The 7,408-nt window shown below is 41.0% G+C and overlaps 1 pseudogene; it reads right to left on the reverse strand.

The window, feature by feature from the left end:
• Window positions 1-1,188: 1,188 nt before the first annotated feature.
• On the reverse strand, window positions 1,189-2,332 carry LOC118981217 (exosome complex component CSL4-like; annotated as a pseudogene).
• Window positions 2,333-7,408: the final 5,076 nt, after the last annotated feature.

Below are 7,408 nucleotides of genomic sequence, written 5' to 3' on the forward strand. Positions count from 1 at the left end.
TCAGTCAAATGACTGCTCGGGTCATTCTCTAAAATGTCAGTTTTTAAAAAGTCATAAAAAATTGCTGTAATTAACCAGACCCTCCAAATTTAGGAATGTACAAGATATCCCTTAAGCCCTTTCTACACACCAAAGTGGGAGAACATGTGGATGCTGTCTGATGACTTTCCCGAGTAAATCTGTAGAAGTTGTCATTCTCCCAGCCTGAGTTATTTTGGGCACAGCTGCTCTCAACAGTGAACTTGTGACAGAAAATCAGTCAAAGCAGGCTGATTCAACAACCTACAGCTCAAAGGGGCTTGTGCTGCTCCCTGGGTGTCTCATAGGTCTAGAGGTGTGAAGACAGAGGTGTGTCTACCAGTCCTGAAGAAGCATGAGATCCTGGAAGGGACATGTGGGACCAGGGTGCAGTCAGAGAAATGGGGCTTGGCTGCAAATTAAACAGCCAGTCTGCAGAGACCTGAGTCACCACCAGGCATTGCAAATTATTAATACCCACTCCTGCTACATCCTTGGAATTTGCCAGGCAGTGCCTCACCAGCTGAAGCTGAGTTCTCTAGCTAATGACTCCGCCAGTACTGGAAAAGGTGCGAACAACAAGAGAATTAGTCGGGGTCTGTCCTGGGGAGACAATCTCAGCTGCTCATTTCCTTCTTTCTGAAAGTGAATGTGATATCTGACACCAAGTCCAGAATCTTAGGGCATCTGGCAAGCTAGTGAGTTGAAATTTTATTGTTGAGTCAGCTTGTTTGGTTGTTTTCATAATTAAAATCTTGCAAATGCACCTTTCTGAAATCTTAGATTTAACTTTCTAATTATGCCAAATCTTCAGATTAACTGAGTGAAAATCTTTCACCAATCATAAACAACCCTTTTATTTTATAGAATTTTAATACATCTTCTGGGCCCACTAAAAGTAAAGTGAATAATGACTATATTTCTGATTTTTTTTCTCTTTACAAATATCTACTACCACTGGGGCCTGGGGCTGCAAAGCTAGACACAGATGTGATACATCAACAATTCACCTGGACGCAGAGGAAAAGGGAACTTGGAAGATGGACAAGCAAACAATCGACTGTGTCCTGTTCTCCTGTTAGAGACACTGCCCAGGTACTAACGGTTAGGCTAGGAATTCCTGACAGTACTCAGCCGCTTTGCACATATGTGGGTTGTTACTGCCCCATCTCAGGAGTATCCACTTCCTGCATCCACTTCCAGCTGCTTTTGTCTCACTGGCTTCCAGTTGCTTCTCTGACGGGAAAGACAGAAAAGTGACACAGGGAGTGGCACTTGTGCCAGTTATATGTGTCCGGGACTCTATCATGTTTCAGATGTTTCTCATAGCTTATTAAGAAATTAGGACATTAGATGAACCCTATGTTTTTTATTAATTAATTGTTTCTTATCACACAGTCCTTTTAATAAAAGTGTTTTCAAAAAAATATTTTCTTTGTCACAGCTAAAAAATAAACATATTTATAAGGCTGTCAGAAGGAATAGGGTATTCCCAACATTATACAGTTTGTTTATGGAAACTCCAGAGGAGAAATTTCTCAATCAACAGAATGGAATCCACTGAAAGGTTCACAAGAAAAATATTCCACCTACAGAGTATATTCTGGCAGACTTTTCTAAGGTTGGTTGCTGGCTGACCTCAGGTGTTTGAATAAAGACAATGGTTTCTTACTGTTACTTTCATGCATGTACTCTTGGAAACAGCTTACCCATCCCATGGAGTAAAATGTGGCTTTGTAAGTCTGCAAGAATTCAGGCTGTACTTGGGCCACTTTCCAGAATTCTTTATTGTGGGTCATAAGCACCACATCACACACCTGACAAGAACGGTCGGGACATCTGTGGGCCACCACCACCCCCAGTGCATTTTTGGCAGTGGTCAGGAGGTAACTGGACTTGTCACCTAGGGAGGTCATTTTGGCTAAGACAATGTCACCTGGGTAAAAATACTTATAAATTTCAACCTTGTTTTGTTCAGTAGCTCAGATATCTTCCTTGCAGATAGTTCCTCAAAAGAGTTCTTAAGTGGTGTGGACCCCGCAGGTAGGATGTGTATGTTGGCCAAGCATTCACTGATGCTAGAGACCTTACAGGTTATGATGCCCCCCCCACCACCACTCCGGCAATAATTGGGACTTTGTGTCTCTCATCACAGACACAGTAGGAAGCACATGTTCTCACTGCTCTTCCTCACATGGCCAGCAAGCATCAAAAAGATGAAGCCATGCAGGGTACAGGTGTGGCTGCCTCCGCCGCCCTCCTCCGAGTTACACAGCTGGTGGCTGGGGATGCAGTTCCTCAGAGGTGGCGCCATGACTTCCACTGTCCCAAGCCCCTCGGTTTTTAAATTATAGTCAACACACAATATTAGATTAGTTTCAGGTGTACAACATAGTGATATGACATTTACATACCTATGATTACCACGATAATTCTAGTGACCATCTGTCACCTTACAAAGCTATTATGGTATTATTGACTCTACTCCCTGCACTGTTCACTACATCCCTGTTACTTATTTTATAACTGGCAGTGTGTACCTCTCATGCCCCTTCACCTTTTCTGCCCAATTCCCAACCCCTTCCCTCTGGCAACCATCAATTTGTCTCTATGGGTTTGTTGCTATTTTATTTTGTTTTGTCTATTTCATCTTTCAGATTCCATCTACATGTGAGTGAAATCATACAGTATTTTTCTCTGACTTATTTCAGTTAGAATGAGATATTATGGTGAGTGAATAAGTTGGATATCCAAAGTCTATTTATTTTTTAAATTTTTAATTAAAAATTTTTCAGTTAGAATTGACATTCAATGTTACACTAGTTTCAGGTATACAGTATAGTGATTAGACATTTATTTAACTTATGAAGTGATCGCCCTGGTAAGTCTAGTACCCATATTACATCATATATAGTTACTGCAATATAATTGACTAAATTTCTTATGCTGTAGTTTACATCCTGGTGGCCATTTTATAACTGCCAAAATGTACTTCTTGTCGTCATCTTTTTCATGCATCCCCTACTCCTTCCCCCATCTGGGAACCATGAGTTTGTTCTCTGTATGTGTGAGTATGTTTCTATTGTATTTGTTCATTTATTTTGTTTCTCAGGCTTGACATACACATGAACTCACTTAGTATTTGTCTTTCTGTGTCTGACTCATTTCATTTAGCATAATACCCTCTAGGTCCATCATGTTGTTGCAAAGAGTAAGATTTTATTTCTTTTAATGGCTGAGTAATGTTTCATATTGAGCACATTCTCTTTATCCATTCATCTTTTGATTTGAGCATTTAATCTATATTCATGTAAGGTAATTATTGAAAGGTATATAGTTATTTTACTACATTACTTGTTTCCTGCCTGTTTTTGTAGTTCTCTGTTCCTTTCTTATTATCTTGCTTTCTTCTCTTGTATGTTGATGACTCTCTGTAGTGTTGTGTTTGAAATCTTTTCTCTTTATTTTTGTATCTCTCTTGTAGATTTTTGGTTTGTGGTTACCATGTGTTTCATATATACCAAGCTATGTTTGTAACAATTTATTTAAGATGATGTCACTTAAGTTTGAACACATTCTAAAATCCCTACCATTTTTTACTCTCCCCCACCACATTTGGGGTTTTGTCATTATTTTTTACTTCTCGTGGGTGTGAATGTGTATGTCCCTTAATTTACTGTTATAATTGCACATAATCTTCCTACTCTTGCTTTTTAACCTTTGTACTAACTTTAGTGAGGGATGATCTACTTCTCTTATTACGTGTTTGCTTCTGTGAGAATTTTTTCTTTGTTATATTTCCTTCTTGTAAAGAAGACCCTTTAACATTTCATATAATATTAGTTTGGCAGTGATGAATTCCTTCAGCTTTTTTTTTGTGTGGGAAGGCCTTTATTACCCTCTTGATCCTAAATGATAGCCTTATTGGGTAGAACGATCTTGATTGTAGGTCCTGGGTTTTCATCACTTAATATTTTGTGCCACTCCCTTCTGGCCTACAATGTTCCTGTGGAGAAATCAGCTGACAGCCTTTTAGGAGTTCCTTTGTAAAAAAACTAATTGCTTTCCTTTTGCTGCTTTTAAGATTCTCTCTGTCTTTAACTTTTAGCATTTTAATTATGATGTGTTTTGATGTGGGCCTCTTCGGGTTCATCTTTTTTGGGACTCTCTACACTTCCTTGACTTGTGTCTTTTTTCTTCACCAGATTTGGGACACCAGGTTGAGTGTGTGATTTGGGTGGGGCAGAGTCTCAGAGCATCACCTGGGTGGGTCAAGAGCTAAGTTATCCATGTTAATGGAGACACAGATTTGGCGTCCAACTGTGCCTGCAGGCTGTGGGGGAGATAGGCTCAGCAAAGAAACAATGGCACCTATCAAAATAGAATCAAGAGAGGGCTCAACAAATGAACAATGACACCCGTCAGCACTTTAGTTCCAGAGAAAGCTATTTTTCCAGCCCTCGCCTGGAGGCGAGAAAATCTAGTTCCTCCCCCACTGTCCCTTTTCCAGCTGCTGTCCCTTCTCTGGAGCTCAGGGAAAGTGTGAGCAAGTGAATCTATGCTTGAGCCCTTTAAAAGGATGTATGGGACTACAGCAGCTCTCTGTTTCATCCAGAGTGAGCTACTGCTGATTTTCACAGCCAGCTATTGTGGGGATTCCTCTTTCTGGCACTGGTGCCCTGGGTTAAGGAGCTCAGTGTAGGGCTAGGTCCCTTTACTCCTCAGTGGGGACCTTCACATGAGATATCCCTCCCGATTCTTAACCATCACAAGTCGGCGTGTGACCAGAATGTTTTATGTCTCTGTCCCTCCTACCATTCTTGACATGGCTTCTTCTTTGTATCTTTAGTTATAGGAGTTCTGTTCACCTACTCTTCAAGTGGTCTTTAAGGGTGGTTTTCTATAATTTAGTTGTAATTTTGGTGTGGTTATAGGAGGCAAGCACAGCATTTACCCCCCTGTTCTGCCATCTTGAGTAGAAGTCTCAAAGTTATTTATTTGGTTTTTTAGTGTTTTGCCTTATTTCTAATGTCATGGACTTTACTCACAGGACCCTTTGGCAGCTGGGAATCTCTAATTGGATAATAAAAGAGTCAGGAGCAGAGTACAGAAGAGCACTCAGACTAGGTCAGGGAGCCAGCCCTGCGTAGTGAGTGGCCATTCTGAGTGATCATCTTAGCACACATATGGAAAGTGGTGCCCCTCGCCTCTTCCTCCCTAACCATATGCCTCCTTGGTGAATTACCTTTAGCTTTCATCATGTGGTAACACTTGATATTTTCTGAAATAATAACACAGACCAGGAGTCAGTCATGTAGCCACCATTATTTCCCTGGACTGATCACTTAACATCTACCTCTGAGTTTTACAGCTCTGCAAGCCATAGAGAACCAGGTATGCATGAGCATCTCAGTCCTACTGACTCTACCACCTCAGTCTCTCACGGTGTTTCCACAGGTCTGCTCTTATTCTATCCTTCTTGTGGTGATAATAGTTCAGCTTAGTCAAGACACTCTTTACATTCCTGGAAATGGTTAGCCTCTTTTGCTTTTCCTTCTTTGGTGAATACTTCTATTCTCTTAATATTTACTCATGAACTTGCAAACTTTCTTGTCAACTTTTGCTTCCTATACTTAGAAAGTTGAGCCAGTGTTTTTCAAAGCTCATTCTAAAAGAAAATAATCTCATTTTGTTCTACATTTTTGATTAATACAACATGTCTAGTAGACTTTAAAGTTGAATCTAAAATTGTATTAACTGTGGTCATTTCAAACAAAAGTATATTAATTTAATCTATATTACTGTCTCCCATAGCTACTATTTTTTGCTATAAAATTATAAATAAAAAAATCAAAGGTCTAATAAGCCAGTTCTCAAACCTCTAACCATTTAAAACTGAGAAACACTCAGAGTTCTGCACAATATCCAGACTTCCTTATTTTAATGTATATACTTTCTTTCTCTGTATGGTGTAATTGGAAAATAAAATAAAACAAAAATGTTAGACTTGAGCTGTTAACGCATTACTTTTGTCTTCACAGCCTCAGGTAAGTCATTTAACATCTCTGTGTCCCCACTTTCTCATTTATAAAATGAGGTGGTTGGATTATATCAAGTGAGTTTTCAAACATTTCCTTCCTTCCTTCCTTCCTTCCTTCCTTCCTTCCTTCCTTCCTTCCTTCCTTCCTTCCTTCCTTGCTTTTTCTTTCTTTCTGGCCATGATAGCATTTCTATAACAAATCTTAGGCAGAAGCACAAAGTGTATAATAGTAAAAGCAGAGCTCTCTGGTTGAAGCCGAATGTCAAGACCCTAAGACTCACCCACTTCAACCCCATTGCCCAACTGTTACCTACCCCCACCTTGTTTTAACAACTTACAATTCATATACAAGAACAGCTTTGGTACATATGAGTATTTACAACCATAGTACATGTCTTTGATAGAATGAATATACATGCAAGGTTGTGTGTTTATGTGTTTATATGAGTATACAAAAGAAACCCAAACCTCCCCAAGTGCCTTCAAATCCATGATTAGGAATGAGATCAAACGTCCCTAGCTCTTTCAGGCACAAGCCTAATATGGAATGGCAGTCCCAGGCACACTACTCCCAAAGATTCTCTCCCCACCTCTCCCAAACCCCTCCCCCACCTCTTCCCAGCCCCCACATCTGCACCACCCCTCCCCAGGGAGGGCCAGTAGATGGTCTCATTCATACTCTGGCAAATACCACTGTACTTCCCCTGCTGCTTCTTTTGGCTCCTGCTGGACACTGCCCATCATGTCTGCTGCTCCACGAGGCGAGGTTGTGTCTCGCTGGTGGTTGTTTCCACACTATCCCTGTTCTGCTGAGTAGCTGGGTGGTATGGCCACTCAACTGCAAACAGCATCTCATACAGTTCATGCTGAACTCAGTGCCTGGGCAGCAGCAGCATGCCCAGCACCATGAGCACTCGCTGGACCTATGCCTTGCAACACGGCAGAAAGAATGCCTTCTCCTGTTTAGTAACAGTGTCACTCAGGCCTTAAGATTTCAAGAATTTCAAGAAACAGTTCATTTCGTTTTTATTTATACCCCCCTCCCCGCCACTGCCGCCTCCTCATAAGACACAAACAGATGGCCAGTGGGTATTGGACCAGAAACATACCTACGTGACAGAGATCACACTATTGAGAGAGCTGCGCCTTCCCTAGAATGATTAAGACTTTTTACTGGGACAAATTCACTGTGCCTGGTTTATTTCTTCCTTAATGCTCTCCCTGGCGGCTTCTCAGCCCCTGTGCAAATAAACTTCAGTTGTCTGGATGTGTCCCAGCAGGCCTGAACCTCAGATGACCCATCCCAGGCTCATTCTGAGCCCCTTTATACACATGTGTGGATGAATCAAT

The sequence above is a fragment of the Sturnira hondurensis genome, unplaced genomic scaffold, assembly GCF_014824575.4.
Source record: "Sturnira hondurensis isolate 20B ecotype Veracruz unplaced genomic scaffold, ASM1482457v3 Scaffold0023817, whole genome shotgun sequence".
NCBI classification, from domain to species: domain Eukaryota; kingdom Metazoa; phylum Chordata; class Mammalia; order Chiroptera; family Phyllostomidae; genus Sturnira; species Sturnira hondurensis.